Consider the following 11,689-nt stretch of genomic DNA (forward strand, 5'->3'; position numbering starts at 1 on the left):
TTAAAACGGGTAAATTTATAATTCGTATATCCTGTACCATAATCATTTCAGACTAGATTTTTATTTTAAGTTTTTGAAAAAGAGTAAACTAGCCTAAGGCGAATTCAATTTTTTTCAGAAATTACCTAAAATTAAGTGACAATTTCTTTGAAAATCTACATCACATCGAAGTAAGTTTTGTACTAAATTAATCTGCAACGTTTACTTAAATTGCTGTTATGCCTTAGTGATTATAAATTGCTATTATTGATTTTTGCCAATTTTTTGAAAACGAGCCTTCACCGGTACAATTATTACCACTTTTGGACATTTTCTCATATTTTGTTAGACCAAGTAGAAAAAGTCCTATAATGTGATATATATTTATAAACTGCTCGCAAAGCCCTTTAATTTAATACCACACACGGTATGATCGAGCGCTCGGTTGCGATTTCACTATTTTTAACACGAAAGCCCTCTTAACCCCCGACGCAAAAACGAAGGGGTGTTATAAGTTTGACGTGTCTGTCTGTCTGTCTGTGGCATCGTATCTCCCGAACGGATGAACCGATTTTGATTTAGTTTATTTGTCTGAAAGCTGAGTTAGTCGGGAGTGTTCTTAGCCATGTTTCATGAAAATCGGTCCACTATGTCGCGGTCGGGGGCTTTTTCAAAATTTTAATTTTTATACAGGAGCGACTATCTTTTGTTCGTCAAGCGCGGATTCAGCTTTGTGCCCAGGGGGGGGTCACGTGGTAAAGGCCCGCGGGGCCCCAGGGGGGGGGTCACGTGGTCTATTTGTATGGCCAACTTAGGCTCCGGGGGGGTAATGGGGGTCATGACCCCCCCCCCCTAGATCCGCGCATGTTGTTCGTTTTATCAGGGGCGGCTCACTCCGCGATTCTATCGCCGCGCTACAAGTACATGCTGGCGGCCGCGAGTTCGCGGCCTAATCAGGGGTGGCGCGCGTTCTCACGGAACGCACGGTCGCACTTTCTAATGTTACTTTACGTCGCGAGTTTTTTTTTAGGTTCATATGCGATGTCCGCGTGTGGAATGGCTAATAACGCTTAGTTAAATAGATATCATGAATAAAATAAATACCATAGGGCATGTTTACACAGATCTACTATTGATTAAGTCCCCGAAAAGGTTCAATAAGGCTTGTGATGTTGGAACTGAAACAAAAATGTATAAATCCATCCATCCATACTATCCATACTAATCCATACTATCCATACTAATATTATAAATGCGAAAGTAACTCTGTCTGTCTGTCTGTTACGCTTTCCCGCTTAAACCACGCAGCCGATTTTGATGAAATTTGGAACAGACAATCTTTAGACCCTGAGACAGAACATAGGCTACTTTTTATTTCGAAAAAAAGGGATGAACGGGTTGAAAAAGAGGTTGAAAGTTTGTATGGGATTTCTTAATTTTAAAAGATAAAACCATGAAACTTTATATTTTAGCACTTGATAAGAAATCATTAAACATATTATATTTAAAGTCACATACAGGTCGAACGCGATTAAATATTAAAGTAACTCTGTCTGTCTGTCTGTTACGCTTTCCCGCTTAAACCACGCAGCCGATTTTGATGAAATTTGGAACAGACAATCTTTAGACCCTGAGACAGAACATAGGCTACTTTTTATTTCGAAAAAAAGGGATGAACGGGTTGAAAAAGAGGTTGAAAGTTTGTATGGGATTTCTTAATTTTAAAAGATAAAACCATGAAACTTTATATTTTAGCACTTGATAAGAAATCATTAAACATATTATATTTAAAGTCACATACAGGTCGAACGCGATTAATTAACATTATTTTTACCTTTAAAATAAACATGGTGGGAAATAAACATTAACTAAAAGCGGGTAGATTATATTTATTTGTCTACCCCGAACATTTATATAAATTAATATCGGGTAGTTTTGTGTTGTTTACATCTCCGGTGACATTTTGCTGGGACGTCAGTCTTCCGCGACCACGGCCAGTGCAACCTGGCCGAAACGTTGGGAAAAAAGGTAAAAATAATGTTAATTAATCGCGTTCGACCTGTATGTGACTTTAAATATGTGTACAAAGCGCGAGAACTTAAAGTGTTATATCATTAAACATCTTGATAAGGGATAGGGATAGGGATAGCGATAGGGATAGCGATAGGGAAAGCGATAGGGATAGCGATAGGGATAGCGATAGGGATATCGATAGGGATAGCGATAGGGATAGCGATAGGGATAGCGATAGCGATAGCGATAGCGATAGCGTTAGCGTTAGCGATAGCGATAGTGATAGCGACAGCGTTAGCGATAGCGATAGCGATAGCGATAGCGATAGGGATACGGATACGGATACGGATAATATGGGTATCGTTAGAGGGATACGGATAATCGGTCGGCGGTCTCTTACAATCAATGTGCTCTAAGACGATCGTTGTTTGCTTGCTTGAAGATTACGTTTGCGATAAGTATAAGCAAAATGTAAAAAATTGTAAGGGATAATAAAAAAAAGTACTTTTTACCCACCGATCATAGTGTCGAAATACGGGCTATGTGGGATGTTTATAAAGGTTTCCCCAGCGTATATAGAATTACCTACGCTGTGGTCGATGTGTAATATTTCTACAATCATTGCAAGCAAAAGTATTATGTGCAATCGAAATAATCGCAGATAAATATACCTACAGAGAAACCTAAGGATCCAAATGAAAATCTTAATGAATACTTTTATTACGCGGGCGAAGCCGCGGGTAAAAGCTAGTACTACACAATAAATACTACATTTTATCTGAGTATTAAATCGTTTTAATCCGTAGGCAACCCTATCGCCGGGCGCCGCGCACGTGCGGCTCGTCTCTTTGTTAGAATTTTGTAGGCATTTAAAAAGGCGGCATGTCGTGAACATCAAAGCAGTGGGCCTTCTGTACTTGTACTATTATATATTCTGTGGTTTTATCGCCTATAGTTCATCGTTTACTTGCTTTTGATGGGGGACCAGTGCCATAGTTCTTATTGCAGATAACGCTATGACCCTTAAAACTTGGGTGAAAATCTATGGGCTATGCCTATGACCTATAGGATCTTGACACTTTCGGAGCATTTCCACCTTAAATCTTTATTAAACGGTCCTTTTTTTTTAATTATAAATGGGCTTACTCTTGACTACAGACTAGCCAAAGGCAAAGACGTGGCCTACGATGGAGTGAGCTCGCCCAGAAGATGCCTGTTCACATTATGCATAAGGATCATGCTTTTGAAGGAACACCACATTTGATTAACTGATTTATAGCTGTGACTAACCCTTTAATTTTTCCTGACCCCTAAAATATAACCTAACTAGCTTTTGCCCGCGGCTTCGCTCGCGTTAGAAAGAGACAAAAAGTAGCCTATGTCAATTTTGCTCCATCCCTTCAACTATCTCCACCTAAAAAAATCACGTTAATTTGTCGCTCCGTTTTGCCGTGAAAGACGAACAAACAGACACACACACTTTCCCATTTATAATATTAGTAGGTATGGATTGCTTGCAATTTTGCCACAGATTAAAAGTAGACACGTGGGGAGGTGCTTAAATAATATTTAATAAATTACTTAAGGTAATTTAAGTGCAATACTGCAATAAAGTAGTTTAGTCAATATTAAACTTAGGATTTAAGCATGTATACGTTAAAGCTACATGTATTTCTTGTTTTATGAATTTATAAACTGTAAATTGACAACTTTAACAACTGATGGCAACTTTGCCCTCTTGGGCAAACTTATTTTTTTTATACCAGGTTTAGTTAAGGCAAAGGGCCTATCAAATAGTTATCAATACAATATAATATTTCTTAATTTTTGACCAATAATAAACTAAACGCCCACTTTTACATTTAAAAACTATTAAAAGACTTTCATACTGATAATACTCGCCTTTTATATAATTAAGTATCTAATAATTTGCCTTCGCTTAGATTAATCATAATTGTTGCAAATTGTATTTATTTAATAAACTAGATTAATAATTGTAGGCTAAAAAAATAAAAGCGCACTAACTAGACTAAGTACCCATTCAAACAAGTAATTGTAGATAAAAATAAAGCAATATGCAACGATTTATTATTGCTGCATGAATATTATGGGAATAACATGGAGTTATGAAATTCTCCTAAAATTGCTAAAATATACTTAACCCTTCGTCTGTGTTTGATAAGGATCCTAACATAAGGTATTGGACTTGGACTTTAAAATAATATATCAAAGTTAATTGTTTTATGACAATTTTTTGACACACACAGACGAAGGGTTAACGCACGTCTCCCAAAGGTCCGGAACATACACTTAATTAGAGTCAGATTTTGATTGAGGACTATTTTAAGAGTAAGTGGTAATACTGGAGAATTGTGATCTCATACTTAGAAATATTGTAGATTAATTTCGTAATAAGTATTATATGTATACCGAACAATGTTTAAATGTTATCCTCAAATTTAGAATCTAGTCAAGTGTAATTGTAACACTACTTATAATATATCTTAAGTTTAAAACGCAATTTATAAATATATATAATTTTGTGTAATGCTAATTTACTTATTACTTTGTAATTATGTACTATGTGTTCAATAAATGCACTTTTATATAAGGAAGAGGATAAGTAATGCAAAGTTTAAGTACCTATTTAACAAGTACTTTTGTTCTTGAATATCCGTCCTGCCGTTTCTGCAGATGTGCGGTATTTGCTTGTCTAGTTAAGAAATTAAGACATTGAAATTCTTAGTTCTAGTAAGCGTAGTATAATAGCAAACCATTTTGCTCATCTAATATTGATTTCAATTTCATATTAGTCTCAACCTCGTATCGCAGATCAATCTACTGCCAAGAATATTTTAGAATATCTACTTACAGTCTGGCAAATAAGAGTAAAACCTAAAAAGTAACATTGTAGTGTCGTCCCTTTCAAATCAGTATTTGTGTGGAAAAGGGACGGCACTATGATGTTGCCACTTTTTAATTTCTACTGTTTTTGCCAAGCTGTACTACACTGATTATTAGAAGAGTATAGTGATACGCTGAATACACGGTGTGAGATGAGGAAACCGAAAGATTTTAACGCATTTCTGAGGGCAACATAAAATGTTATATGACGTCTAGCAAATTTAGCAAGAATATATTTTTTTTAATGTATTTTCACATAAAAAGTAAATGTTATTGTTAAAACTGGCATTTTAAATAAAAATTTAATTTTTTTTTCTAAAAAATACTTTTTTGCAATGATACTAGTTACTTTTTGATATGCATTAACGCTATCAAAATTGCGTTTTGTTCTGAGAAACAATAAGTAGGTAATTGTTATTTTTTTTAAACTCTGAAAGTAGGCGAAATCCAGAAAAGTTTATATGACATTTTACTCTTCTATGATGAGGAATACGCTGTTAAAATTATTCGGTTACCTCATGCTACACCGTCTATAACTGTAAGTGGCTGCGTCTAGAGTCACACAGCCATGGATCTGCCGAGAAAATAATGCCATTGCTTTAGAAGTAGTATAAAATAAAACTATGCAAGGAAATTAAATTTCAATTTATTCGAGATTACATAATTTCTGTATGCAGCAGCCGCCGCCATTTCCATGTAATAAGAAATAAAATTAATCATACTGAATGTAAGATGTTTTATTTAAAACTAAACTAGTAACCAATTGTTCTACAATTCCATTGAAAATATACAAACAGTTATTTTTACACAAGATTTCAGATAAATAAGTTATGCCCGTGACATATAAAATATTCAATGAATATTGTTTCGAGCGAATTTTTTACCGTTACACATATTCTTTCGCTCTTTAAGTAACAGATATTTTACATACAATATTCATAAATATTTTCATACAAATTGAAACCCAAAATTTACACAAATCGTTCCTGAGCGTTCTAAGAAACTTTATTTCTAATATTTTATAGCAATTCTTACAAAATCTACGCGTCGTATCCAAGCTAACCTTACATTATCTGCCGCATGCAATTTTACGCTTTTATGCCATTAATAGATTTTTATTCGTTCACACGTAGTCAATCTTCACATGACATTTTTCCGATATAAAATAGAATACAAAATTAATGTCACAAGTGGCCTGTTTCATCACAGTGACAATTGCCGCCCGACAGTGTCACTTTGCTGTTCATTGCCTGTTCAACAAAAAATATTGACGCTGATTAACAATGTTATGTTATGAAGCCAGAAATAGGCACCAAATAGATAGGCCAAACGGATAAGTCGCATACGCGATAAACTTACCCCGCCTCGCCCCTATTTTACCTTCATGATAATTATCAATTAAAATTCACCACCGTGACAACTTTACCTTCTGTGGTAACTTTGCCATAGGTAAAGTTGTCACGTTTGACGGTGAGACTGTACCTATGGTGAGAATTGTCATATTGACTAAACAGACGCTTGAGACATTCATATGGTCATCTTCTAAATTGGACGTAATTTAGTTATAAGGATCCACACAAAAACATGTAAGTATTTTTAACTTTTTGTTGAAAGCATTTTATAAAATTACAGTTTTTTGAGGACGGATCCTTTTCGCTAAATTACGTTCTAGACCATTTCCCTGTCTGTCGTTTTTGCAATAATCGAGCAGAGAATATGGAAAAATGAGGGCGTACTGCGAATCGATGTGTTGCTTCCCTGCCATACTTACGTACGAATTCAGAAGTGCGACAGAGAAGCAATGCTTCGAGCGTGGTAGACCCTTTATTAAATCGCTAAACGGTACAATGTTAGTCCAAAATCGCTGCCCTAAACAGCACCCTTACGTTACCTTAGCGCTATCTCGTACGCGTAATTATTTCCTAAGAATTAAAAGAAATCTACATCTCTTTGACTACTTTGGCGAAACCAAATTGTATGTTACTACATATATATATCCTTCGACTATTCGGCATACACTGGATTAAAACAACTTAAGGGCCAGTTGCATCAACCACATTTGACAGATACATCATCGTCACGCAGCAGACGCCTATGTAACTTCCCATACAATAAAATTTAACGAAAGCTCTAACGATAACAGATGGTTTGATGCAACTGGCTCTTAGTGTAACAAAATGCACCAGTAAACGTTTTTTTATAGTGTCTGCGAAAAGAGACTCAAATAATGTATTGGCTACTCTTTTTCCGTTTAGACTCCAAATACGTAATTTTGCGTTGTTTTAAACGTTACATGTCAATTAATATATTTATAATTATTTTCAGCCCAGTGTATGCTCACTTTCACGCGTTTTAAATAAATTTCCATACTTATTCCGTAGCTATTGCACTGCCTTTGTACAGTCACCGCCAGATTGTCAAAAATACTTATCTATATCTGAAGATGTACTCATTCACAAGAAACCTAGACGAATATCTGGTTGTCACTGTACAAAATTCTGTCCCTAAAGAGCACGGTTATTTTGTGCGATAATCGCAGTGTCACGCGACCACGGAAGGTATGAAAAGACAATACATTCACCCCAAATTGTCATTTTTCATACATTGTGTAATCGTATGCGCTGAACGCTACATCTATCGCATAAACCAACCAAACCTTTTAAACTAGGTTTTCCATCTCGTGCATAATTCTTTTCTATACCATCATAAGAGTCCTATTCGTCAATTATTCTATTCATATAGATTATTCTAGAGTTTGTGTACTGAAACAAGATTGTGCAGTATTTACTATACAGGTACTAGTAATGTTATGATTTTTGGCAAAAACTCCGCAAATATGGACTTAACTAATATGGAATAAGTAGGTATTATTAGATTTATTATTGTGTGCCCTTACAGGGTGACATGACTCACTGTCTTAAGTAATGTAACCCCTATTATGTACATGACAATGCAATACTGAATAAATAAATAAATATAAGACAATTATTGGAATTGTAGATAAGTGTAAATTGGAAAACAGTTTTTATACAAACCATGCATAAAGACATTCCTTCGTGTGTTCTTGATTAAAAATATAAATTAAATTATAGTACCCTATGCTGGTTACTATAGCAAAAGACAACATTGCCCAGGTACACAGTTTACAGTCTGACCAAAAAGAGTAGAAATTAAAAAGTAGCAACATTGTAGTCACATCCCTTTCTAACCAATGTGTGAGAAAACGGGACGACACTACGATGTTGCCACTTTTTATTTCTATTATTTTTGGTCAGACTGTACTTGTGATATTGTGTGGGCAAAGTTACACGAATTTGGGCAAAGTTGCAGCACTGTTCTAAAATGTTTGACTTCGTAAAATTATTAATTTATAAAATCAAATTCTTTGCATTAAGAGTTTTTGCCAAGTTTAAACCTGCAGCATTAGTCTCCATTAACCTATACAAATTTTGGAGTCTATCTCGGGTTGTCAATGCAACACTTTCTAAATTTACTTCCTAACTAAGACTAAGTACTTCGGATTAATTTCTATTTGCATTCTTATTTTATTACTTGAGTAAGGCAATGCCAGGACTGATACATAGAGCATCATTTGCCCTACGTTTTATTTCGTTTAGATTATGCATAACTGAGCATCTTATACAAAGTATTACGATTTTTGCTATTTCTGCAATGAACAAAACATATTTAATATTTTTAGTTTCATATAAATGCACCAGACTATCTTACATACAAAAACTATGACTACCATTTAAATAAACCTCTAGATTATGGACTAATTACACAAATTAATTTAATATTATGCATTTCATTAATGTTACAATGGAAATAATATGAGCACTGTTTTATGAAATACGACACGAATTTAGAATGTGTATTCATATTTGAGTAAAAAGTATTGGAGTGTCTATTTATTTCTATTATACTAAGTGTATTATTTTAAAATTATAACTATAATTAAATTTCCAGACATAATCCGCAATGTTGTACCCTCATGTTTACAACTTGGACAATATTTACATTTATTAAATAAATGTATATAGGACATTAGACGAGCTTAGACTATGTGCTAGGAACGCGCCACTTTGAATATTTGATCGCTATTGTCCGAGGTGTGCCCACGGTAAGCTCAAGAAGGCTTGTGTTGTGGGTACTCAGACAACGATATATTAATATATACATAGAGCACATCCATGACTCAGGAACAAATATCTGTGCTCATCACACAAATAAATGCCCTTACCGGGGTTCGAACCAGGGACCGCGGCTTAGCAGGCAGGGTCACTACCGACTACGCCAGAACAGTCGTCAATTTATTATTGCACAAAAAATAAAGGGGCAAAGTTGACATGATAGTACAAAAATGTGAATTATATCAACAAATCTAATTTCTGCATCTATTGGAATATTTCTACTTTGTGTGTGTGTGGATTGAGTGAGCACCTTCCGAAAATAAAATAAAATATGCTGATCATTTAGTAAAAGTTCTAAAACAATTGTAAAACGAATCTCTGAATTTGTAAAAAGATAAATCAAAAGATACAGCCATTAACATGTGCTCACTCAGTTCTCACAAACTACCAACGAAAACAGTGAATATATTCATTTAACATATAATATTTATATACTAACATTTAGTAAAAAATAGGCCAACCTACCTCTATAAATATTAGATCACCTAGTGACGTATTAAATTTTTTACAAATAGTTTCTTATGCTCACTCAATCCACACACTTTTGAAAAGCCGAATTTTGATGAAAAACATAAGATTTAGACCGCTATTATATGTGTATAGTTTAGTAAAAGTGAAATGGGAATTTGTAAAATACAAAACGAACCACTAACGTGTCAGGTTTTTTTATAATAATTTTTTTTAAGTGCTCACTCAGTCCACACGTTTTGAGAAAGTTAAAAATGTAAATATCTTACGATTTGTAGCACCTAAGACACTCGAAAGTACTTCAACATTTAGTAAAAATTTTTACTAAATATCCACCATCTAATATTTTATATTCGTTGTCTGGTTTTAAAGATATTCAGACATAACTTTTCTCATACAAATGTATGAAGTAGGGTGACCACACTATGTCGGCTCCTGATTTTCCCCACCTTCCCATTGTCATATTGAGATTGGGGAGTTTCGTTCAATTTTGATAATAGTTTACCGGATTTGTAAGTGGGAGCGAGAAAAGAATAACTATTTCTCGCTCCCACTTACAAATCCGGTACGCTCATCTGTTAGCACGATTAGATTACCAGGTTCTGGTTTCTTACTAATGAAGTATTATATTCTTTGTTTCTTACCAATTATTATTCATGTCCTTTTTAACGCATGCATGTCGATATGGTTATTATCCTGACGTCGATAAAAATTACACAATACACATCATCACTAGGCCAAGAACATAACCTAAAAACAGTTTGCAGATGGAGAATTAATATGGTATTAGTTTAATATTATCAAAATTGAACGAACGAAACTCCCCAATCTCAATATGACAATGGGAAGGTGGGGAAAATCAGGAGCCGACATAGTGTGGTCACCCTACTTGATACATTTGTATGAGAAAAGTTATGTCTGAATATCTTTAAAACCAGACAACGAATATAAAATATTAGATGGTGGATATTTAGTAAAAATTTTTACTAAATGTTGAAGTACTTTCGAGTGTCTTAGGTGCTACAAATCGTAAGATATTTACATTTTTAACTTTCTCAAAACGTGTGGACTGAGTGAGCACTTAAAAAAAATTATTATAAAAAAACCTGACACGTTAGTGGTTCGTTTTGTATTTTACAAATTCCCATTTCACTTTTACTAAATTATACACATATAATAGCGGTCTAAATCTTATGTTTTTCATCAAAATTTGGCTTTTCAAAAGTGTGTGGATTGAGTGAGCATAAGAAACTATTTGTAAAAAATTTAATACGTCACTAGGTGATCTAATATTTATAGAGGTAGGTTGGCCTATTTTTTACTAAATGTTAGTATATACATATTATATGTTAAATGAATATATTCACTGTTTTCGTTGGTAGTTTGTGAGAACTGAGTGAGCACATGTTAATGGCTGTATCTTTTGATTTATCTTTTTACAAATTCAGAGATTCGTTTTACAATTGTTTTAGAACTTTTACTAAATGATCAGCATATTTATTTTTATTTTCGGAAGGTGCTCACTCAATCCACACACACACTTCTACTTTTGTCATGAATTAAGGTACTGTAGATGATTGAGCAAATAATATATAAATTGGGTAACAGACAGGATGTACCTTTAAAAACGTCTTATGTCAATGTTTAAACTAAATTTTGCTGTTCAACTGATGTTAAATATGAAAAATAAAGACATGCATATCATATACTTAATAAGACAGCTGTAGTAAAAACAACAGCCCAATTGATTATCTCATTTACTTAAACAGTTTTTTTTATTAAGAATATAATATGGACTACTTTTGGACTTGAGCTTTAAATCCGTTTTTTGTAACATTAAACAAAATTAGTATTATTTTAGCAACCAGTTCATTAATTTAATTTACCTTATTAACTTGATTAATTTAAGATAAATGGATCTATCGCTTTCGCTTTCATAAATTGTTACTATTTGTCACCATTCTATATTGTGAACAATTCATATTCAGATTTCAGATTACACCATACATTCGCTGGTGACAACATCAAAAAGTTAAAAGAATGTAGCACAATATTTGCTTCGTCGTCGGGCAAAGTTGTCACTTAATATTTTTGAGGCATTGTCTCTTATTTTTACAAGCTTACAGCCTTAG

The sequence above is a fragment of the Leguminivora glycinivorella genome, chromosome 24 (genome assembly GCF_023078275.1).
Source record: "Leguminivora glycinivorella isolate SPB_JAAS2020 chromosome 24, LegGlyc_1.1, whole genome shotgun sequence".
In the NCBI taxonomy this organism is placed as follows: Eukaryota; Metazoa; Arthropoda; class Insecta; order Lepidoptera; family Tortricidae; genus Leguminivora; species Leguminivora glycinivorella.